The following is a 25,606-nucleotide window of genomic DNA, read 5'->3' on the forward strand; positions in this document are numbered from 1 at the left end:
TGTTTGTTTGTTTGTTTGTTTTCCCCTGTAACCTAGGGTAGAGAATCTGCTCCATGTCTGTCAGTGCTATACCTCCAAGGTGCAGTTCACCGAACTGGGGACAGGGTTCTCATAGTTTCCTTGTGTCTGTCTCTCCTGCCATCATCTATGTAGTCCCTCTATCCTTTGTTGTGGAGAAGCTGTTAAGTCAGACCGCAGTTCTTCTGGAGGAATTGCTCTATATGTAGGTGATTTGGTCTATCTGTGGAGATGAGTTCAAGGTCTTCCTATGTTGCATTCTTGGATCCTACCCAAAACTTTCTCTTCTTATAAAGACTAACATATTTTAACACTTCTTTTAAAGTTTTTATTTAAATTCCAGTTAGTTAACTAACAGTATAATATTAGTTTCAGGTACACAATACAGTGATTCAACACTTCCATACAACACCCGGTGCTCATCACAAGTACACTCCTTGATCCCCAACACCTATTTAACCCTTCCGCTCTGGAAACCATCAGTTTGTAATCCATAGTTAAGAGTCTGTTTCTTGATTTGCCTATCTCTTTTTTCCCTTTGTTTCTTTTGTTTCTTAAATTCCACATATGAGTGAAATCATATGGTATTTGTCTTTATCTGACTCACTTATTTCACTTACGATAATACTCTGGGTCTCCATGATATCATTGCGAATGGCAAGATTTCATTCATTTTTATGGCTGAGTAATATTCCACTCTATATACATATATACCAATTCTTTATCCATCCATAAGTCACCGGACACTTGAGATATTTCCATAATTTGACTATTGTAGATAATGCTGCTGTAAACATCATGGTACATGTAAACATCTGAAGTAGTATTTTTGTGTTCTTTGGGTACCTAGTAATGCCATTGCTGGCATATAGCGTGTTGATATTTTTAACTTTTTGATGCAATTCCATACTATTTTCCACAGTGGCTGCACCAGTTTGCATTCCGAACAAGAGTGCAAGACAGTTCCCCTTTCTCCACATACTTTCCAAGACCGGTTGTTTCTAGTGTTGCTAATTTTAGCCATTCTGACTGGTGTGAAGGGATATCTCATTGTAGTTTTTATTTTTATTTCCATGATGATGAGTGATGTTGAGCATCTTTTCATGTGTCTGTTGGTTATCTCTATGTCTTCTTGGAAAAAATACTGATGTCTTCTGCCAATATTTTAATATGGATTATTCATTTTTTGGATGTTGAGTTTACTTCTTTACATATTTTGGATACTAATGCTTTATCAGATACATCATTTGCAAATATCTTCTCCCATTCTGAAGGTTGCCTTTTAGTTTTGTTGGTTGTCTACTTCACTGTACAGAAGTTTCTATTTTGAAGAAATCCCTATAGTTTATTTTTGCTTTTGTTTCCCTTACCTCAGGACACTATCTAGGAAGAAGCTTCTCCAGCCAATGACAAAGAGCTTACTGCCTGTATTCTCCTGTAGGATTTTAAGGGTTTCTTGTCTCACACTTAGGTATTTCATCCAGTTTGAATCTATGTTTGTGTATAGTGTAACAATGTGGTCCACTTTCATTATTTTATATGTTGCTGTCCAGTTTCCCCAAAACCATTTTTTGAGGAGACTGTCTTTTGCCCATTGGATATCCTTTCCTGCTTTGTCAGATTAAATACCATATAGTTATAGGTTCATTTCTTGGACTTCTATTCTGTCCCATTGATCTATGTGTCTATTTTTGTGCCAGTACCATACTGTTTTGATCACTATATCTTTGTAAGAGAACTTGAAGTCTGGAACTGTGATGCCACCAGGTTTGCTTTTTGTTTCCTCCTTCTTCTTTTTCAACGTTGCTTTGGCTATTCAGGATTTTTTTGTGGTTCCATACAAATTTTATGATTGTTTTTCTAGCTCTGTGAAAAATTCTGTTGGTATTTTGATAGAGATTGCATTAAATATGTAGACTGCTTTGTGTAGACGTTTTTAACAATGTTTGTTCTTCTAATCCATGAGCATGGAATGACTTTCCTTTTCTTTGGGTCATTTTCAATTTTTTTCATCAGTGTTACAGTTTTCAGAATAAAGGTCTTTCACCTCTTTGGTTAGGTTTATGCCTAGGTGTCTCATTGTTTTTGGTGATTTATAAGTGGGACTGATCCTTGATTTCTTTTTCTGCCACTTCATTAGTGGTGTATAAAAATGCAAAAGATTTCTGCATGTTGATTTTGTGTCCTACAACTTTACTAAATTCATTTATCATTTCTAGCAGTTTTTTTTTGGTAGAGTGACGGGTCTTCTATATAGAGTATCATGTCATCTACAAATAGTGGAAGTTTTACTTCTTCCTTACCAATCTGGATTTTTTTTTTTTTTTTTTTTTTTTGGTCTGATTATTGTGGCTAGGACTTCCAATGCTATGTTAAATAACAATGGTGAGAGCAGCCATCCTTGTCTTGTTTCTGGCCAAAAAGGAAAAGCTCTCAGTTTTTCCCCATTGAGGATGATATTAGCTATGGGTCTCTTGTATACGGCTTTTATGATGTTGAGCTATGTTCCCTCTGTCCCTATTTTGTTGACAGTTTTTATCATGAATGGATGTTGTACTTTGTGAATGGTATTTCTGCATCTATTGGAAGGATGATATGTTTTTTCTTCCTTTCTTTTATTAATATGGTGTATCACAATGATTGATTTTTGAACAGTGAACCACCCTTGCAGCCCAGGAATAAATGCCACTAGATCATGGTGATGATTCTTTTAATGTACTGTTGGATTCAATTCACTATTAATTTATTGAGAATTTTTGCATCCATGTTCATCAAGGGTATTGGCCTATATAGTTCTCTTTTTCTGTTGAGTCTGTCTGGTTTTGTTATAAGGATAATGCTGGCCTCACAGAATGAAATTGGAAGTTATACTTCCATTTCTATTTTTTCCAATAGTTGGAGAAGCATAGATATTAACTCCTCTTTTAATGTTTTCTTGAATTCACTGGTGAAGCCATCTGGCCCTGGACTTTGTTTCTAGGAGATTTTTGATTGTTGATTCAATTTCTTTGCTGGTTATCAGTCTGTTCAAGTTTTCTATTTCCTCCTGTTTTAATTTTAGTAGTTTATATGTTTCTAGGAATTTATCCATTTCTTCCACATTGCCCAATTTGTTGGCATATAGTTTTTCATCATATTCTCTTATAATTGTACATATTTCTGTGGTGTTCCTTGTTATTTCTCCTCTCTCATTTATTTTATTTACTTGGGTCCTTTATCTTTTCTTTTTGATAAGTCTGGCTGGGGTTTATCAATTTTATTATTTTTTTCAAAGGATCACCTTTTGATTCCATTGATCTGTTCTGTTGGTTTTTTGTTTTTGATTTTTTTTTTTTTTTTTTAGTTTCTACATCATTTTTTTCTTTTCTAATCTTTATTATTTCTATTCTGCTGGCTTTAGGCTTCATTTGTTGTTCTTTTTCTAGCTCCTTTAGGTATAAGGTTAGGTAGTTTGAGATTTTTCTTGCTTCTTTAAGTAGGCTTGTATTACAATATACTTTCAGCAGCTTTAGCTGCATTCCAAATGTTTTGGACCATTGTGTTTTCATTTTCATTTAGTTCCTTGTATTTATTTCTTCTTTGATTTCCTTGTTGACCCATTCACTGTTTCGTAGAATGTTGTTTAACCTCCATGCATTTCTGGTATTTCTAAATTTTTTCTTGTGGTTGACTTCAAGTTTCATAGCATTATGGTCAGAAAATATGCATGGTTTGATCTCAGTCTTTTTGTACTTTTTTAGGTGTGATCTGTGACCTAATATGAGATCTATTTTGGAGCACATCCCATGTGCACTTGACAAGAATGCATATTTTGCAGCTTTGGGATGGAATGATCTGAATATATCTGTTAAGTCCTTCTGGTCCAGTTCGTCATTTAAAGCCATTGTTTCCTTGTTGATTTTCTGCTTAGGTGATCTGTCCATTGAGGAATGTGGGCTGTTATTGTTGCTTAGAATTATTATATTATTATTAATGAGTTCCATTATGTTCATTATTAACTATATTATATATTTGGTTGCTTCCATGTTGGGTACATAAATATTTACAATTGTTATATCCTGTTAGATAGTTCCCTTTATTATGATATAGTAGTCTTCTTCATGTCTTATTACAGTGTTTGATTTAAAATCTAGTTAGCCTGGGGCGCCTGGGTGGCTCAGTTGGTTAAGCGACTGCCTTCAGCTCAGGTCATGATCCTGGAGTCCCAGGATCGAGTCCTGCATCGGGCTCCCTGTTGTCAGCAGGGAGTCTGCTTCTCCCTCTGACCCTCCCCCCTCATGCTCTCTCTATCTCATTCTCTCGCTCAAATAAATAAATAAAATCTTTAAAAAAAAATAAATAAATAAATAAAATCTAGTTAGCCTGATAGAAGTACTGCTACCCCCACTTTCTTTTGAGGTCCATGATAAATGTTTCTCCATCTCCTCACTTTCAATCTGCAGGTAAGTCTGCTATTTCTTTATTGATCTGTCTACATATTCTACCCATTACTGAAAGTGGAGTATTTATGTCCTCAACTATTATTGTCTATTTCTCCCTTCAGTTTTCTCCTCTCCTAAGGCATATTCTTCCATCTCTGCACTTGATCTCACCTCCCTCAAACCATTAATTATACCCACTTTTTCCTGTCCCTTCTGCTTCTCCCTATTTGACATTCCCATGAATATTTAATATTCTCAAGTCTTTTCCTTCAAAACAAAGTTTCATTTAACTTTATGTTCCCCTTATTATAAATATCTCTCCTAAAAAAAAAAAAATCTCTCCTTCTTCCTATGTATCATATCTCAATTTCTTGAAAGCACTGTCTGCATTCTCTTTGACCACTTCCCCACTCTTCCTCTATGCACTCCTCAAACCACTACAATCTTTTTTTATTTCTTACATGCCAAATCAAGGACCTCCTTTGATAGATTCAATGATTGTTCTCTCCCTTCCATTCCCAACACCAATGGACACTTTAAAGTCTTTTACAAAAACATGTTGACACTGTTGATTACCTCCTCTTTCTTGAGATACTCTTTTCCCTTAGGTTATAGGACACTTCATTATTATTATTATTTTTTAGGACACTTCATGTTCTGTTCTCCTTCCTTCTTTGGCTATGCAGTTTCATTTGCAGGATCCTCTTCCTCTTCATAGTCTTTTCAACATTGGTGTTCTTCAGAATTCCATTTTCACTGTCTTGTCTCACAGTATACATTCCTCATGACTTCAGCTCCCATTCATGTACTCATAATTCCCATCTATATGCTGATAGTATCCAAATCTGCATCCCTTGTCTATAATTCTGATATTCTAAAGACCATCCACACCTGAATGTCCCACAGGCATCTCAAATTAATCATGACTGAAAATGAAATACACCTCGTCAACTTTCTTCATTTGAGTGTCTCCCACTGATAATGTATATTTAATTCAAATCTCCCTTAGAAGATGATTCTGTCTCCAGCACTAGACTGTGTAGTCTTCAAGGGCAGGTGCAGTTTAGTACTCTCTGTGCCTGGCACACAGAAGTTCTCAGTAAGTGCTGACTAAATAGAACTGAGTTAGTTCCAAATTAACATCTCTTCTTTTCTAGAAAATTTTGAGGATCTCTTCCTCTATAGTTTCTTCAAAATTCTTGAGATTTCATTTTTCCTTGTTCTTGTTAATATATATCTGCTACAACATTTTATTTTAGTGAAGGCACCCATCCAAATGTTCATAGACTTTCTGATCTTTGTAACTCAGGAGTTGTTGAAGCCTTGCCTCATTTTTGGAACATCCTCTCATAGGCTTTCAGAATCTCTTTCCTCATAGACAACATTAGAGTGCACCAAAGTTCTAAGGTTTTTATAAAAACCTGTCTGAGCAAAGAACACGTAGTCTGTGACTCCATGTATATAAAGTTGAAGCACAGGCAAAACTAATAGATGGTGATAGAAGTCAGAATAGTGGTTACTTCTTGAGGGTACTGACTTGGAAGGAGTACAAATGAACCTTCTGGGTTACTGAAAATGTTCTATATTTTGCTCTAGGTGGTGGTTACATGAATATTTAATATGGGTACAAAATCATCAGAGCTATATACTTAAGATTTATGTGCTTTACTATGAGTTATATATCAATTAATAAGCAATACAAAAGAAACAAACCTATGAACTTCTATTGTGTATTTTATCTTTTACATTCCTAATCAACAAGATGGAAAGATGCTATATTGAGATTTCAATATGTATCAATGTGCATCTACCAAGCCTGTATATGATATGTACAATAATAGATAAATATCAGGCAGAGAAGTAGCAAAGAGGAAGTAATCACTTCTAGAGACAAAGAACAGGAAATAAAAGAAAATTTTCTTAAGGCTAAGACAACTGAGCAGGACTTTGAAGAATGAAGTTCATGAGGTAAAAGATATGAAGATATTAGAGAAAAACAAATATACAAACAAATGGGAGTCAAACATAGGTTCAAGGAAACCCTGGTGAAACATAAAATACAAGAAAAGGATTATATAAGTTTGGGGTGGAGTGTAGGGATTAGCAGAAGACCAGTTTAAGTAAGAGACATGCCATAGAGAATCTTTTAGGCCACACTAAGACTATCATCGGAAATAGAAAGTCATTGAAGGATTTTAAGTAGAGAAACAATGTGGTTAGATATTTATTCTAGAGACTGTACCAAAGTCATCAGGCAGTAGTGGAGGCAGTAGATTCAGTTATGAAATTATTATTGTCATCAGGAGAAATGGTAAGGGTCTAAACTAGAGTATTGGAATGGAGTTTAGGAAATGGAATAGAAGACAAATTCATGAGATATTCTGAAAGAATGATCATTATGATTTTGCATCAGATTAAAAAGTGGAGGTAAAAAAGGAGAAATATGACATGATGTCCTAGTTGTTTTTCCTTGGGAATATTAGTACCAACAAGAATAAGAAAGAGGTTTATGGTGCTGCTGGTGGAGTAATGAAGAGTTCAGTTTTGGCTATGTTCAGTTTTGAGGTGCTGGTAAGGCATCCACATAGAAAAAGTTAGCAGGCAGTTGGCTTCATGAGTCTGAAGCTTGGCATAAAGGCTTGTGCTGGTGGTACAGATTTGGGAAACATCTGCATATGTATGTTTAATTAGACCCAAGGCATGGGTGAGATTGCCAAGGAGAATTGAGAATTCAAACAGGGAGATTTAGGAATCACCAAATCTAAAGATCCAGGCAGAGGAGTACTCAGAAAAAGAGTGAGAAACAAAGGCCAGATATGTAAGAGAAGAACTGAAGAAGGATGTCATAGAAAGGAAAAGAAGAGAGAATTTTAAATATTACAGAGAGTCACGATAAAAGCTAAAAGCTATTCACTAAATCTGGCAATTAGAGCTATGGTAACCTCTACCACAAAGCATAATGCACAGCCATTCTAACAAGTTCCTGCATCTCTACATGAAATTTTTCAACATTTTCACCCATTCTTATCTTCTTTCCTCTAAGTTAGCATTTCTCAAGTCTATCTGGCCCTGTTTCTTAAATATTTTAATGCCTATTTTATGATACGGAAATAAAATATACATGATACCAAAAATATGGTATCTATAATATGAAAAAGAAATACAAAGAAAGTAGTTTATGAGGAAACAAAATGTATTTCAATATGGAAATGCTGGGGCATGACAACACTAAAAGACATATGTAGAGAAGTATACAGAGAATGCCTGTAAATGTAATAGCTATAAATGCTGACTGATACAGCTCTGTTATTACTATTATTTCAAATATCCAAGAGCAGTATTTTTGTAGGTGAAATGATTTTCCAAAATGATGAACATTCTTGGTAACATTCTGAACAAAACAAAGTAAGATCTTATGTTGGTTTACATGGTAGATGCATTCCTGGAAAAGTCAGTGTGTATTAAAACTTTCTTCTTTGTATATAAAATGAAGTTTGAGTCAAGGCCCGGATCAATACAGATTTTTTATCTATACAACAACCAATGGGATAATCAAAAGTTGTAGGAGATATATATATATATATATACATATATATGTATATAAATTTTTTTCTATATCTCTTACAACTTTTGAGATATATATATATATATATATATATATATATATATATATATTGTGTGTGTGCAGCCTGTCCTGACACAAAACCCTGTTGATAATAGGCCAGGAAGTTCTCCAATCATTATGATGATCTACAAAACCTCTCACAAACTTTCAAACAATCTCCTTAGGTTTATACTACCATCATTGAGAGCCACTACTTTATTCCCATCCAAAGAAGAAAACAAGTCTTTCCTTATCATTGATTGCATCCCTGTTTAATAACTAGGCTTATTTCTTTTCTTTCTCAGTTATTGGGAATTTTCTTCTCTCCTAGAACATCAATCTCTCCCTCCTTTCTTGTTACTGTTTGCCAATAAGCTTTCTCAAGTTTCTGCCATTTTTAACATCCTCCTTTGGCACTTAATCCTCTTACAGTTATTATCCATTTTCTTTATCATTCAATTTTTATCTTCCCCTCCTTATCTAAATATCTCTGAGTGGTCTACATTGGCTTCAATTTCGCACCTTCTAGTCATTCTTCAATGCACTGCAGTCTCGCTTCTGTTCTAACACTGAAACTATTCATGCTAAACTCACTAATGAACTTAACTCACAAATTAATGGAATTTTTTTCTCATTGAACTAAACTTATTGAACCCTCTACTATCTATAATGCTGCTGTTCACTACGTTTTTCTTAAAACTGGGCATCAAACACTTCTGGGTTCTCTCTTCATCCTATTTCTTTATCTTTTTTTCCTAGATAATTCTTAAATATTGGTGGTCCTCAGAATTTCCTCCTCAACTCATAACTTTTCCCTATATACATCCTCTTGTAGATTATTTAATTTACTCCCCTGGTTCAACTATCACTTTTACCTGACGGCTTCCAAATGTATTTATGTGGTTGAAACCTTTCTTGCAATCTCAAAACTTTACATCTATCTAATGTTGAAAACCTGATCCTTCTCTTGCATTCTATATCTAAATTAGTGATTTCACTTAATACTCACGCCAGACACTTGAGAGTCATTCCCTATTATTCTGTCTCCATTGGCCTCCATCCCATCTGTGATGGTCTTTTATATGTATACTTGGCTAGACTAGATTCCCCACTTATTCAATCAAGCACTGATCTAGCTGTTGCTGTAAAGCCATTTTGTAGATGTAATTAATGTCTGTGATCTCATTTAGGTAAAGGAGATTATCCCATAAATTGTGGGTGGACCTAATTCAATCAGCTGATAGGTCTTAAGAGCAGAATGAGGCTTCCCTGAAGAAACCTCACCTCTGAACGCTAGCTTCAGCCCATGCCAGAAAGTTTCATTCTGCATTCCTGAGGGACTGCTCTATGGATTTCAGACTCATCTAGTCAGTCCCTGCAATCACATAAGCCAATTCCTTGAATACATTTTTAATATATATCTCTTACTGGTTCTGTTTCTCTGGTTGATCCCTGATTGATTATACCAACTAATCAGTAATATTTCATCAACCTTTCTGAAATCCATTCTTCTATGACTGACTGACTTCAGGCTTTCACCATTACTTGTCAGGATTATTACAAAAACATTTTAAATGGTCTTCTTACCCCAATCTCTTTCTACACCATTTTCCATAGGCTCACTAGTATGATCTATATAAAACATGAATGTGAATATAGTACCCTCCTTAAAAAATCTTCAACGACTTCCCATTTCCTAGCTTTATTTTAAGCTTACCTAGCAAGTCACACAAGGTTAAAAGCTCCAGCTTGCTGATCTAGCTTCATTCTCTCTAAGAAAATCATATGATGTGTAGATCTTCCCACCATCTATCTTCATCCTCCAACAAGAACAGGCTGTCTCTCAGGTAAGCAGAATGATGACTACCCAAAAATGTCCACACCTTAATTCCCAGAACCTACAACTACTACGTTACCTTACATGGAAAGAACTTTGATGATGTGATTAAGTTAAAGGCCTTGAGATGGGGGAGATTATTCTGTATTACCTGGGTGCACGCACACTAATTGCATAATTCCTTAAAAGCAGAGGATTTTTCCCCAGCTGAGTCAGAGAGAGATGTAAAGACAAAAAAAAAAAAAGAAAGAAAGAAAAAGAAAAAAAGAAAAGAAAAAGAAAATGGAGACTTATAGGTACATAAGGTAATGAAAACAGAATATTGAAGAGACAGTTGCACTCCAGTGTTCACTGCAGCATTATTCATAATAGCCAAGATATGGAAATAACTTAAGTGTCAATCAGTAGCCAGAAGGATAAAGAAGACATGATACACACACACAAATAAATACACACACACACACACACACACACACACACATACATATAAATATTTAGCTATGAGAAAGAAGGAAACGTTGCCATTTGTGACAACATGGATGGACCTTGAGGGCATTATGCTAAGTGAAATAAGCCAGACAGAGAAAGACAAATACTGCATGGTATCATTTATATATGGAATTTTTAAAAAAGTCAAACTCCTAGAAACAAAGAATATAAAAGTAGTTGCCAGGGGTTGGGGATTGGGGGAAATAGGAAGACATTGGTCAAAGGATACAACCTTTCAACTATAAGATGAACAAGGTCTGAGGATTTAATGTAAAACATGATGATTATAGTTGATACCAATGTATTGTATAATTGAAATTTGCTAAGAGAGTAGAATTTAAATGTTCTCACCAAAAAGACCCAATAAATATGTGAGGTGATGGGTGTCTTAATTAACAAGATGGTAGAAATCCTTTCACAATGTATATGTATATCAAGTCACCATGATGTACACTTTAAATATCTTACAATTTTATTTGCCAATTAAACATCAATAAAGATGAAAAAAATTGTGAGATGAGGATTAAAAACCCCATCAATACCCATCCTTATTAGAGGGTGTGGGGTATATACATTCCATATGCAGAAAAATCTCCGCATCTATTATCCATGAGGACACTATTTATTTACTTATTTATTTATTTTCATGAGGACAATTTTATATACTCTGTAGTTGAGGGTAATAGAAAAATTGTTTTCTTTCACCTTTTTGCAGGTCAAATGTGGTGGTTTCATGGCTGACTTTGGTAGCTTAGAGGAGATGATGCATTGATTTGGGAGCTCTGCCAAAACTAAAATTGCATATAATTTTTTTTTAATTTACTTATGTCACTTAATATTTATAGCCTATAAATAAACTGTGACAGGTATTCATTATCCTCATTTATAGAAGTGAAAATTGCACTCAAAAGTTCAATGACTTGCTTCAAGTGATATAATCAGAAAATAAAGAAATCATATTTGAACACAGGTTCTGTGATTTCAGAAAAAAATGTCTTATAACAACATAAAAATGCTTTTGTTCCACATTTTTTTCCTCAAAAATGAGTCATATAACCATTCTTTTTAGAAGAAAAATAATCTTACTTTCCTTTGGTGTCACTATATATCTTTTTTAGTGCAACATTTTCAAACATATACATACATCCTAGGTGATGTAAATTCCCAAAACATCTCTCAGGAATAAAAAAGAAAGAAAGTGTAGAAATTCTATGGTAGGAGGGACACAATCTACTGTTGGCTTTGAAGATGGAAAAAGGACACAACAAGCCAAATAATGAAGGTGAACTCTTGAAACTGAGAACAGCCCTCAGTTGACAGCTAGCAAGGAAACAGAGATTCTAGACTTACAGTCATGAGAAATTGAGTTCTGCCAACAACCAAATGAGTAAGACATGAATTTTCCCCTAGACCCTCCAGAAAGGAATGCAGCTTGCCAATAACTTGATTTTCATCCAATGAGACCTGTACCAGATTTCTGACCTACACAATGGTAAAATAATAAATGTATTGTTTTAAGCCCCTACATTTGTGATAAATTTCTTATGGCAATAGTAGAAAACTTATATGAAATCAATGCAAGAAAAGTTGGTGCACTTCCAAGAAAAACAAAACACTGCGATGAAATGATAACACGTCAGGAAGGAAGATTACCAAGAAAAGAACTTGACCATATCATATTTTCCTTTTAAAAATGATCAATCTAAAGTAGTATAGGAAGGAGTTCTGGGGAGGATGGCAGGGTAGGAGGATCCTAAGCTCACCTCACCCCACAGATCCAGCTATATAACACCATCAGTGTAAATAACTCAGAACACAACCTGAAGACTGCCAGAACAGACTCTCCAAAGCTAACTGTAGAGAAGAGGCCACATCAAAAACAGCAGGAAGGGCACAGAACTGGTTGTGAAACAAAGTGACCCGTGAGACTGACCAGGGGAAGGAGGGATACTGCAAGTACAGAAAAGGGAAAGGAGAAGACCCCACACAAGGCACCCCAGGCTGGAAAGACAAATCAGTATAACATTCGGCTTTAAAAACCAGAGTGGCTTAACTTCGAGAGAGTTTTTATAATCAGTGAGGCTTAACACCAGGAATTTTAAAGAAATTTAAAAAAATCAGTAGGGTCAGCTCTGGGAGAACATGAGAACAATAGGAAACTGAGTCCCCACCCTTAAAGAAATAGCATAACAAACAATCCCACTAAGATAAAGTATAGGAGCATCAGCATAGTATACGGGAAAGAGATTTGTTTACTAATCTCAGAACATGTATAGGAAAGGCAGGAGTCTTTAGGAAACTTCTCCAAAATGAAAAGCACTGGTGGGAACCATTTCTCTCCGTCAACCCCCAGCCTAGATGCACAGACAGCTGTAGGAACCAGAGCAAACACTCTCCAACTTGCTTGCTAGCAATATGCTGTGCCTCCATGTTCTCATACAGACCTGCTTCATCCAACCTGCTCTCCACAGGAGTTCTCCAAAACAGCATCAGGTCATCACCCACAAGCAGACCAGAGCAAACCTTCCTAAGAGTGCAACGCACCCCAGCACCCTCCTGTGCATATGCCTCACTCAACCCACTCCACTCAGCACAATAAATTTAAGGTTTATCCAAAGCCATGCCACAAGTGTGGCATTCTGGAACCAGCCTGAAAGGTGCCCGGCAACACTCTAAGGTGACTAAGGGCATAAGCCCCAGCAGCTGACTGGGCGCAGTCATTTGAATTGACTGCAGTCCTCACCCATCAATGAAAGCCTCTCAGGGAACAACAGAGGAAGAGCACCCTGCAGTTTGCTACAACCACAACTCTGGCAAACATCTGGCTGGAACCAATGTAAGCCCAAGGAGTCCCCAGGCTGGCCCCATACAGTATACCAGGGAATAAATCTGGTCCACAGCAGGCAAACAGAGCCACTGCGGAGCATGGGTCTGAAGGCAAACAGAGCTAATCCACAAAAGTAGGGGGCAGCAACACACATAGGAGACAGTCCTAAATCACCAGGTCCTAACGAACAGTGGATATTGCACTGTAGGGTACTACAGGACTTCTTCTTCATAAAGCCACTACTTTGAAGAGCAGGGGACATAAGGGTGTTAGAAGACTCTCCTAAAACATAGAAGCAGACACAGAGAGTTACATGAAAACAGGAGACAGAGGACTGTGTCCCAAATGAACAAACAAGAAAAAAAACACACCAAGAGAACTAAATGAAATAGAGATAAGCAATATGCTTGATAGAAAATTTGAAGTAATGGTCACAAAGATACTCACTGGACTTAAGAAGAGTGGAGGATCTCAGTGAGACCCTCAAAAAGAGATAGAAAATATAAAAAAGAACCAATCAGAAATGAAGAACTCAATAACTAAAATTAAAAATATACTACAGTAGGCTTGGAGAGAAAGATGGTGGCAGAGTAGGAGGATCCTAGGCTCACCTCGTCCCATGAACACAATGAGATAACTATCAAATCATTCTAAATACTCCATAAATTGGCCTAAAGACTGACAGAACAAACTCCAAAACTAAAGGAAGAAAATATGCCACATCAAAAAAGGTAGGAAGTGTGGAGATACGGTTTAAGGGAGAAACAGATCATGGGTGATGTAGAAGGGAAGCCACGGTTGCAGAGAAGGGTGAGAGAGAGAGGAGGGCACACTGGGCAACTCATAAGGAGAATGTTAACCTAAAGCCATTGGCTTGGAAAATGAGAGGGGCTGAATTTGGTGAATTCTTACAACCAGAGGGGCCTAAAGCCTCAAGCTTTAAAGGACAGTGGGCTTGGCTGGGATAAAACCCAGAGGGCAGTGGGCTGCACTTGAAGAAGAGAAGGCAAGCAAACAACACAGGGGCAGAGAGCATGGAGACAGCAATCTGAAGAGCACCTGAGGCACACAGTGGGAACATTATTTCTTCTTCTTGGAGCATGTCTGTGAGAGGCAGTGTTCACAAGGACACCTCTTCAGGAACATAGGAGCTGACCAGCACCATTTCCCAACCCCACCCCTCAGCATAAACACAGAGCCACTTGGGGAAAGCAGAGCAGTGCCCAAACTGGCTGCACAGCTTGCATACACCAAGCTCCACTCTGGTGGGACTGCCCTTCTCAGTCAAACTTGCCTCAGTCCCAGCATGGTGGGCCCATTCCCCCAGAAGACCAGCATACCCCCTGCCCACACCATGTCTCCCAAACAGAGAGTTCTGCAGGGCCTCAGCTACGGTGGAGGTGATGTCAGAACTCATTTAACAAGCAGAACACAGCACACCTAGTTAAAACACACCACATTCAGGCCAGAGTCCAAACACTGCCCATAGCAGACACAGACAGCCTCTCCCGACTGCCCTGAAGGATAAAGCAGCCAAAACACAAGAGCAATGCACACGCAGCAGACACAAGAGACACTCCCTGAAGCACCAGGCCTTGGGCACTACATGACCTCTTACTCACAAGGCCCTACTTTCAGAAGCAGGAGACATATCTGGCTTAACATAGCTCAGAGAAAAATACAGAGATTTCGACAAAATGCAAAGAAGGAAGAATTTATCCAAAATGAAAAAAACAAGACCACAGCCAGAGATATAAGTAAAACAGATGAAAGTAACATACCTGATGGAGAATTTTTTTTCCTTCAAGTTTTTATTTAAATTCCAGTTAGTTAACATACAGTGTAATACTAGTTTTACGTATAGAATTTAGTGGTTCATCACTTACATAAAACAACCAGTGCTAATCACAAGAGTCCTTAATAATCATCACCTATTTAACACATCCCCCACCAACGTCCTTTCTAGTAATCCTCAGTTTGTTTTCTATAGTTAAGCATCTGTTTCATAGTTTGCCTCTCTTTTACCCAACTATATTCAACTCTTTTGTTTCTGAAATTCCACATATGAGTGAAGTCATGGTATTTATCTTTCTCTGACTTATTTCACTTAGCATAATACTCTCTAGATCCATCCACGATGTTGGAAGTGGCAAGGATTCATTCTTTTTTAAGGCTGAGTAATATTCCAATGTATATACTATACACATACGTGTGTATATAGACACATATACATGTACACACACATATATGTATATCACATCATCTTTATCAATTCATCAGTCAATGCGCATTTGGGCTCTTTCCATAATTTGGCTGTTGTTGATAATGCTGATATAAATAACTGATGGAGAATTTAAAATAACAATCATAAAGATACTCAGTGGGCTTGAGAAAAGAATAGAAGGCATCAGTTAGACCCTTAACACAGAGAGAAAATAGATAAAAGAATCAATTAGAGATGAAGAGTTCAATAAACAAGATTTGTAACAGGATTCATGCAGTGTACACCAGGCTGGAAGAAGCAAATGAATGAATTCATGACCTAGAAGACAAAAAAAGGAAAGTAATGACACTGAAGAGAAAAGAGAGAAGAATTATGCAACATGAGAATAGACATAGGGAACTCACTGACCATCAAATGTAACAACATTTGTATAATAAAAGTCCCAGGAGAAGAGAAAGAAAAAGGGCAGAGAATTTGAAGAAATAATAGCTGAAAATTTCCCTGATCTGGAGAGGGAAACAAACATTTAGATCTGGGAGGCACAGACAACTCCTATCAAAATCAACAAAAGCAGGCCAACACCAAGACATACTGCAATTAAATTTGAAAATTTAGTGATAAAGAACAAATCTTAAAAGCAGTAAGGCATAGAAGCCCTTAACTTATAAGGGAAAACCCATAAGGTTAGCTGGAGATTTCCCAAAGAAACTTTCCAAGTAAGAGTGAAGTAGAGTATATTCAAAGTTCTGAATGGGAAAGATCTGCAGCCAAGGATACTCTATCCAGCCAGGCTGTCATTCAGAATAGAAGGAGAGATAAACAGTTTCCCAGACAAACAAAATCTAAATCTAAACGAAATCATGACCATTAAGCCAGCCCTGCAAGAAATATTAAAGGGGACACTTTGAGTGCAAAGGTGACAATCTGTCACCAAAGTGACAAAGACAAGATCAGAGAAAATCTCCAGAAGTGAGAAATCAAGTAATAAAATGGCAATAAATATACATCCATCAATAATTACACTGAATGAGGAGGGAGGCAAGTTGGCAGAGGAGTAAAGGACCTGGTTTCATCTAGTCCCTCGAATTTAGCTGGATAACTATCAAACCATTCTGAACACCCATGAATTCAGCCTGAGACATAAGAAAATTTATCTGGAACTCTACAAGCAGAAAAACGACTGCTTTTTGCAAGGTAGGTGGTGTGGAGTCGTGAATCTGTGGGGAAATATCAGAAGATAAACAGAGGGGGGAAGGAGGCTCTATAAGCTGGTTACCAAAAAGTGATATAACACCAGAGTGCAAAATCAGAACCCTTAGAAATCTGCTCCAGTGAGAAACATCCCTTTCTGAAAGGGGCTCAGGGGATGAAAAGGGCAGAAATCTAGGTGGGACATTGTGGTGTCAGGATCCCAAGAGACACAGAAAGAATGGGGGTGCCTGAACCAATACAGTGTCCAAGCAGTGGAGAGGGGAAACTGATTATGGTCAGTGAGACTAGGAGGGGCTCTCAGCTCAGGTTGCCATAAACCACAACCGTAGGGAGACCGCTGTTTGCCTGAGCACCCGGAAAAGGACTGGAAGGTGCGGGCTATTTACCATCCCCTGGGAAGGACAAAATGGCTGCACCCATGACTAGGCAACAGATCTCAGAGCAGTGGTGGCCCCGGAAAGGACTGTAGGGAAGCACCCAGCCGTGACGTGGGAGCAGCAGAGCAGGGTGAGTGCATGAGCCCACAACCACTCAAAGTCGCAAAGACACAAAGCACAGTGAGGCTCGTGGGTCCCAGGGACACCCCCCAGGAGGATTTCAGTGGGCGCGAACTGCAAGAGTCTGCACAGTTTGTGACACACAGAAGTGGAGATTCTTTTACCTGTAGGGTTTATTGAAGAGGGGGGACTGCGATCTTGTGGCTCTGGGCTGGGGGTCTGGGCCTGGCCATTTTTGCTTTGACCCTCTGAAGAGGTGTGGAAAGCCTCCAGGGAAAAAAAGCCTTACAAACGACCAGCTTACATTGACAGCATCCCTCTGACAAGGGGTGGGACAACTCCGCCCAGGCAAAGATATCTGAGAACCAGCACGGTAGTCTCCACCCCCAGAAAACTGACTAGAAGAACAGGTGAATGACAAGCTTATGGATGCCACAATACTGTAAAACTCCAGCACCACGGGAAAATAATATACTGAGCTCTAGGTGTTTCCTCATGACTCATTTATCCTTAGGCTAAAATTTTCCATTTCCTTATTTCTTTCTTTCTTTCATTTTTTAACCTTTTCCTGGATTCAACTACATTCTTAAATTTACCAACTTATGTTTTTGTTTTTGTTTGTTTTTGGTATCCACAACACAGGGGGTTTATTCTTTGAGGTGGAGAAATGATAAGTGCCTTCTGTTTTTTCTTCTTCGTTTTCTTTTCTTTCTTTTTTTTTTTTTTTTGTTGAAAACAAGCTTTATTTTTTTTATAGTTTTTAATTTTATTATGTTATGTTAGTCACCATACAATACATCATTAGTTTTTGATGTAGTGATCCACGATCCATTGTTTTCGTATAACACCCAGTGCTCCATGCAGTACGTGCCCTCCTTAATACCCATCACCAGGCTAACCAATCCCCCCTCCCCCCTCCCCTCTAAAACCCCGTTTTCTTTTTTTTTAAATTATGTTCAGTTAGCCAACAGATAGTACATCATTAGTTTTTGATAGTGTTCAATGATTCATAAGTTGCCTAAAACACCCAGTGCTCATCACAACACAAGCCCTCCTCTATAGTCATCACCCAGTTACCCCGTCACCCTGCCCCCTCCCTTCTGTAGCCCTCACTTTGGTTCCCAGAGTCCAGAGTCTCTCATGGTTTGTCAGCCTCTCTAATATCTTCTCATTCAGTTTTTCCTCCCTTCCCCTGTGGTCCTCCACGCTCTTCCTCATGTTCCACATATGAGTGAAACCAAATGATAATGGTCTTTCTCTGCTTGACTTATTTCATTTAGCATAATGCCCTCCAGTTCCATTCATGTCGATGCAAATGGTGGGTCTTCATCCTTTCTAATGGCTGAATAATATTCCACATTAACTACATATTCTTAATCCATTCATCTGTTGAAAGGCATCTAGGCTCCTTCCACAGTTTGGCTATCATGGACATTGCTGCTATGAACACTGGGGTAAAAGTGCCCCTCATTTTCACTACATCTGTATCTTTGGATTAAATACCTAGTAGTGCAAATGCTGGGTCATAGGGTAGCTCTATTTTAAAAATCTTGAGGAACCTCCATATTGTTTTCAAAGAGGCTGTACCAGTATACATTCCCACCAACAGTGTAAGAGGGTTCCCCTTTCTCCATAATCTCATCAACATTTGTTGTTATGTGTCTTGTTAATTTTAGCCATTCTAACTGGTGCACGGTGGTATCTCACTGTGGTTTTGATTTGTATTTCCTTGATAACTAGTGATGTTGAACATTTTTTCATGTGTCTGTTAGCCATTTCTATGTCTTTTTGAAGAAGTGTCTGTTCATGTCTTCTGCACATTTCTTGACTGGATTATTTGTTTTTTTGGGGTGCTGAGTTTGAGAAAATTATAGATTTTAAATACCAGTCCTTTATCTGGAATGTCATATGCAAATATTCTCCCATTCCGTGGGTTGCCACTTAGTTTTGTTGATTGTTTCCATTGCTGTGCAGAAGCTTTTTATCTTGATCAAGTCCCAAAACTTCATTTTTGCTTTTGTTTCCCTTGCCTAGAGACATGTCTTGAAAGAAGTTCTGTGGCCAATGTCAAAGAGGTTACTGCCTATGTTCTCCTCTAGGATTCTGATGGATTCCTGTCTTACATCGAGGTTTTTCATCCATTTTGAGTTTATCTTTGTGTATGGTGTAAGAAAATGGTCCAGTTTCATTTTTCTGCATGTGGCTGTCCAGTATTCCCAGCACCATTTATTGAAGAGATTGTCTTTTATCCACTGGATGTTCATTCCTGATTTGTCGAAGATTAGTTGACCACAGAGTTGAGGGTCCCTATCTGGGGTCTCTATTCCATTCCAATGATATATGAGTCTGTTATTTTTTTGCCAATACCATGCTGTGTTAATGATCACAGCTTTGTAATATAGCTTGAAGTCAGGCATCATAATGCCCTCAGCTTTGGTTTTCTTTCTCAACATGCTCCTGGTGATTCGGGGTCTTTTCTGGTTCCATACAAATTTTAGGATTGTTTGTTCCAGCTCTTTGAAAAATGTCGATGGTATTTTGATAAGGATTGCACTGAATGTGTAGATTGCTCTGAGTAACATAGACATTTTAACAAAGCTTATTCTTCCTGTCCATGAACATGGAATGTTTTTCTCTTTGTGTCTTCCTCAATTTCTTTCATATGCATTCTGCAGTTTCTAGAGTATAGGTCCTTGAACTCTTTCGTTAGGTTTATTCCTAGGTATCTCATGGTTTTCAGTGCTATTGTAAATGGAATCGATTCCTTAATTTCTCTTTCCTCAATTACATTATTAGTGTATAGAAATGCCACTGATTTCTGTGCATTGATCTTGTATCCTGCCACATTGCTGAATTGTTGTATGAGTTCTAGTAATTTGGGGGTAGGGTCTTTTGAGTTTTCCACATAAAATATCATGTCATCTGTGAAGAGTCTGACTTCTTTAACAATCTGAATGCCTTTGATTTATTTGTGTTGTCTGATTGCTGAGGCTAAGACTTCTAGTACTATGTTAAACAATAATGGTGAGAGTGGGTATCCCTGTCATGTTCCTAACCTTAAGGGAAAAGCTCTCAGTTTTGCCCCATTGAGAATGAATTTGCTGTGGGCTTTTCATAGATGGCTTTTATGATATTGAGGTATGTTCCCTCTATCCCTACACTCTAAAGAATTTTAATAAGGAAAGGATGATGTATTTTGTCAAATGCTTTTTCTGCATCAATTGAGAGGATCACATAGTTCTTGTCTTTTCTTTCATTAATGTGTTCTATCATGTTGATGGATTTGTGAATGTTGAACCATCACCTTTGCATCCCAGAAATAAATCCCATCTGGTTGTGGTGAATAATCCTTTTAGGGCACTGTTGGATCCTCTTGGCTAGGATCCTGTTGAGTATTTTGGCATCAAAGATCTCAGGAAGATTGGTCCATAATTCTCCTTTTTGATGGGGTTTTTGTCTGGTTTTGATATCAGGGTAAAGCTGACCTCATATAAGGAGTTCGGAAGTTTTCCTTCCATTTCTATTTTTTGAAACAGCTGCAGTAGAATAGGTATAAATTCTTCTTTAAATGTTTGGTAGAATTCCTCTGGGAAGCCATCTGGCCCTGCACTCTTGTGTTTTGGGAGGTTTCTTTTTCTTTTTTTTTTTTTAAAGATTTTATTTATTTATTTGACAGAGACACAGCGAGAGAGGGAACAGAAGCAGGGGGAGTGGGAGAGGGAGAAGCAGGCTCCCCACGGAGCAGGGAGCCCGATGTGGGGCTCGATCCCAGGACCCTGGGATCATGACCTGAGCCGAAGGCAGATGCTTAACGACTGAGCCACCCAGGCGCCCCTGGGAGGTTTCTGATTACTGCTTCAATTTCCTTCCTGGTTATGAGTCTGATCAGATTGTCTATTTCTTCCTGTTTCAGTCGGTGGTTTATAAGTTTCCAGGAATGTGTCCATTTCTTCTAGATAGCTTAATTTCACTCAGGTCATGATCTCAGCATCCTGGGATCAAATCCCGTATTGGGCTCACTCCTAAGGGGAAAGTATATGGCAATACAAGCCTTCTTCAAGAACCAAGAAAACATGGGGCTCCTGGGTGGCTCAGTCGGTTAAGTGTCTGCCTTCAGCTCAGGTCATGATCCCAGGGTCCTGGGATCGAGTCCCGCATCGGGCTCCCTGCTCCTCGGGAAGCCTGCTTCTCCCTCTCCTACTCCCCCTGCATGTGTTCCCTCTCTCACTGTGTCTCCCTCTGTCAAATAAGTAAATAAAATCTTAAAAAAAAAAAAAAAAAAAAAGAACCAAGAAAACTCTCAAATAAACACCCTAAGCCCACACCTAAAGAAGCTGGAGACAGAACATCAAAAGTAGCCTACCAAAGGAGGGAAATAATAAGATCAGAGTAGAAATAAATGATATACAAACTAAAAAAAAATTAGAACAGGTCAATGGAATCAGGAGGTGGTTCTCTGAAAAAATTAATGAAACTGATAATCACCTAGCCAGACTACTCAAAAAGAAAAGAGAAAGGACCCAAATAAATAAAATCACAAATAAGAGAAAAGAAATAACAATCAACATCAGAGAAATAAAATTATAAGAATATTATGAAAAACAATATGTCTACACATTGGACAACGTGGAAGACATGAATTAATTCCTAGAAAGATATAAACTACCAAAACTGAAACAGGAAGAAACAGAAAACTTAAACAGCATGATAACCAGCAAGAAAATTGAAGTAGTAATCAACAATCTCATGAGACACAAAAGTCCAGGGCCAGATGGCTTCACAAGTGAATTCTAGCAAACATTTAAAGAAGAGTTAATACCTATGCTTCTCAAATTATTCCAATAAAATAGAAAAGGAAAACCTCCAAATTCATTCTATGAAGCCAGCAATACCCTCATATCAAGACCAGATAAAGACTCCACTAAAAAACAGAACTAAGGGCTAATATTCCTAATGAACAGATATGCAAAAATTCTCAATAAAATACTAGCAAACTGAATCCAACAATTCATTATAAAAATTAATCACCATGATCAAGGGGGATTTATTCCTGGGTTGTAAGGGTGGTTCAATATTCATAAATCAATCAATGTGTTACAACACATTAATAAAAGAAACAAGAACCATATGATCCTCTCAATAGATGCAGAAAAATCATTTGATAAACTACAGAATCTATTTATGATTAAAAACCATCAACAAAGTAGGAGTAGAGGGAACATACCTCAACATCATAAAGACCATATATGAAAGACCCACAGCTAGTATCACCCTCAGTGGGGAAAAACTGAGTGCGTTTCCTCTATGGTCAGGAAGAAGACAGGGATGCCCACTCTCACCATTATTGTCTAACATAGTATTAGAAGCCTTAGCCTTGGCAATCAGAGAAAAAAAGAAATAAAAGGCATTCAAATTGGCAAGGAAGAAGTGAAACTTTCACTATTTACAGATGTCATGATACTCTTATGTAGAAAACCTGACAGACTTACCAAAAAACTTCTAGAACTGATACATGAATTCAGTAAAAATGCAGGATACAAAATCAAACTACAAAAATTTCTTGAATCAATAATAAAGCAACAGAAAGGAAAGCCAAAGGCTCAATCCCATTTACAACTACACCAAAAAACAAGATACCTAGCACTAAATCTAACCAAAGAGGTAAAAGACCTATCCTCTGAAAAGTATATAACACTGATGATAGAAATTGAAGATGACACAAAGAAAAGGAAAGACATTCTATGCCCATGGATCTGAAGAACAAATATTGTTAAAATATCTATATTGCCCAAAGCAATGTACATATTTAATTTGATCCCTATCAAAATAGCAAAAGGATTTTTCACAGAGCTAGAACAAACAATCCTAATATTTGTATGAACCACAAAAGACCCCAAATAGCCAATGCAATCTTGAAAAAGAAAATGAAAGCTGGAAGCATCACAATTCTGGACTTCAAGGCATATTACAATTGCTCTAGTGATCAAAACAGTATGGTAGTGGCAAAAAATTGACACATAAATCAATGGAACAGAATAGAATACCCAGAAATAAACCCACAATTATATGGTCAATTAATCTTCATCAAAGCAAAAAAGAATAAACAGTGGGAAAAAGACAGTCTCTTCAACAAACAGTGTTGGGAAAACTGGACAGCAACATGCAAAAGAATGTAACTGGACTACTTTCTTACACCAAATACAGACATAAATTCAAAATGGATTAAAGACCTAAATGTGAGACATAAAACCATAAATATGCTAGGGGAGATCCCAGCATTCATCTCTTTGACATCAAATATATTCCATACATTCTTTCTATATATGCCTTCTGAGGCAAGGGAAACAAAAGCCACGATAAACTATTGGGACTTCATCAAAATAAAAAGCTTCTGCACAGTGAAGGAAACAATCACAAAAATAAAGTGACATATTATAGTATCAGTACCCAAAAAAGAAATAATCCAAATAAAACATGGCCAGAAGAAATGAAAAGACATTTTTGCAAAGAAGATATGTTGATAGTCAAGAGAGAAATGGAAAGATGCTCAACATCCCTCATCATCAGGGAAATGCAAATCAAAACCACTATGATATATTACACCTGTGAGAATGTCTAAAACAAAAACACAAGAAAAACTGCTGGCAAGTATGTGCAGAAAATAGAACACTAATTCCACTGTGGAAACAGTACAGAGGTTTCTCCAAAAATTAAAAATAGCATTATCATATGATCGAGTAATTTCTCCATTGGGTATTTACTGATAGAATATGAAAACACTATTTTGACAAAGATATATGCACCCCTATGTTTACTGCACCATACCCAAGTGTGTATCAACTGATGAATGGATAAAGAACATGTGCTTTATTTTTTTATTCTTTTTTTAATTTAAATTCAATTAGCCCACACATAGTACATCATTAGTTTCAGATGTAGTGTTCAATGATTCATCAGTTGCGTATAACACCCAGCGCTCATCACATCAGGTGCCCTCCTTAGTGCCCATCACCCCGTTACCCCATTACCCCACCCACCTCCCCCTTCCGCAACCCTCAGTTTGTTTCCCAGAGTCAAGAGTCCCTCATGGTTTGTTCCCCTCTCTTATTTAAGAAGATGTGGTTGATATAAACATTGTATTATTTAGCCACAAAGGTGAATGAAATCTTGCCATTTCCAACAACACACATGGAGCTGGAGAGTATAATGCTAAGCAAAATAAGTCAGTCAGAGAAAGATAAGTAACATATGATTTCACTCATATGTATAATTTAAGAAACAAAAGAAACAAGGAAAAAGAGACAAACCAAAAACCAGATTAACTATATCTTTTAACAAACATGGTTGTTTATATATATATATATATATAAACTATATATATTAACAAACATGGTTGACAGAGGGTAGGTAGATGGGGAATGGGTCAAACAGGTGAAGGGGATTAAGAGCACACTCATCCTGATGATCACTGAATAATGTATGGAATTGTTTAATCACTATATTGCACACCTGGAACTATGATAACACTGTATGTTAATTATACTGGAATTTAAAAAAATAATAAAATAAGGAATATTATGAATTGGCTTCACAGAATAAAGTATTTGAAATAATTATAAAATAAGAAAGTAGTATAGGAAGGAGCTTATGTAATGGTATGGAAAAAAACTGGCTAACCTTACATAAAGATGTGCCTAAGGACACTGTGCATGTGAAGCTGCTGAAAAACTCTTCTGAGAGAGAGAAACAGACCAATAGGCAGACTAATAAATACTCTAAGGCAAGAAAATATGATGGTAGAATAGATGCGACAACTCCATTTAATGATGAGCACTTCTATAAACAGGTAAGGTAAAGTACACAAAAAATATGCTGCCTGTTAGGTAAACCTAATACCATCATAATGACGTGTCCATAAAAACAAGACTGTTTCCTGGGGCCTGGGTGGCTCAGGTGGTTTAGCATCCGACTCTTGATTTCGGCTCAGGTCATGAACTCATGGTCATGAGATCAAGCTACATGTCAGGCTCGTGATCAGTGTAGAGTCTGCTTGAGATTCTCTCCCTCCCTCTCCCTCTGCCCCTCCTCCCACTCACATGACCTAAATAAATAAATAAATGAAATCTTAAAAAAAAAAAACTTTAAGAAAAAGTTACTGCTGGGAGGGGGGAAAGATGGCGGAGGAGTAGGGGACCCTATTTCAACTGGTCCCCGGAATTGAGCTGGATATCCACCAGACCACTCTGAGCACCCACGAAACCAGCCTGAGAAGTAAGAAGATCTGGATCTCTACAAACAGAATATCGCAGGCAGTTGGTTTTGAGGTACAAAGCAGAGAACCGTGATTCTGCGGGCAGATATTGGAGGATAAACGGCAGCGGGAGGGTGCCTGGACGTGGGGATCCTACACCGCTGGTGAGTGACAGCCTCGCGCGCTGGGGACGGGCACAGACTCGCAGACAGATAGCGTCGGGAAA

General features: G+C 37.6%; 1 protein-coding gene and 1 long non-coding RNA gene across 3 annotated transcripts in view; both read right to left on the reverse strand.

Annotated features, from left to right (window-relative positions):
- LOC118549733 (negative regulator of P-body association) overlaps positions 1-25,606 on the reverse strand; it is a 159,145-nt gene that overhangs the window by 107,211 nt on the left and 26,328 nt on the right. The window lies entirely within an intron of this gene.
- Positions 2,812-7,628, reverse strand: LOC144380596 (uncharacterized). Its single transcript, XR_013444804.1, has 2 exons — positions 4,381-7,628; positions 2,812-4,156 (listed from the first exon to the last, which is right to left on the reverse strand). It is a non-coding gene; the product is annotated as an uncharacterized LOC144380596 (long non-coding RNA).

This window comes from Halichoerus grypus, chromosome X (genome assembly GCF_964656455.1).
Source record: "Halichoerus grypus chromosome X, mHalGry1.hap1.1, whole genome shotgun sequence".
NCBI classification, from domain to species: domain Eukaryota; kingdom Metazoa; phylum Chordata; class Mammalia; order Carnivora; family Phocidae; genus Halichoerus; species Halichoerus grypus.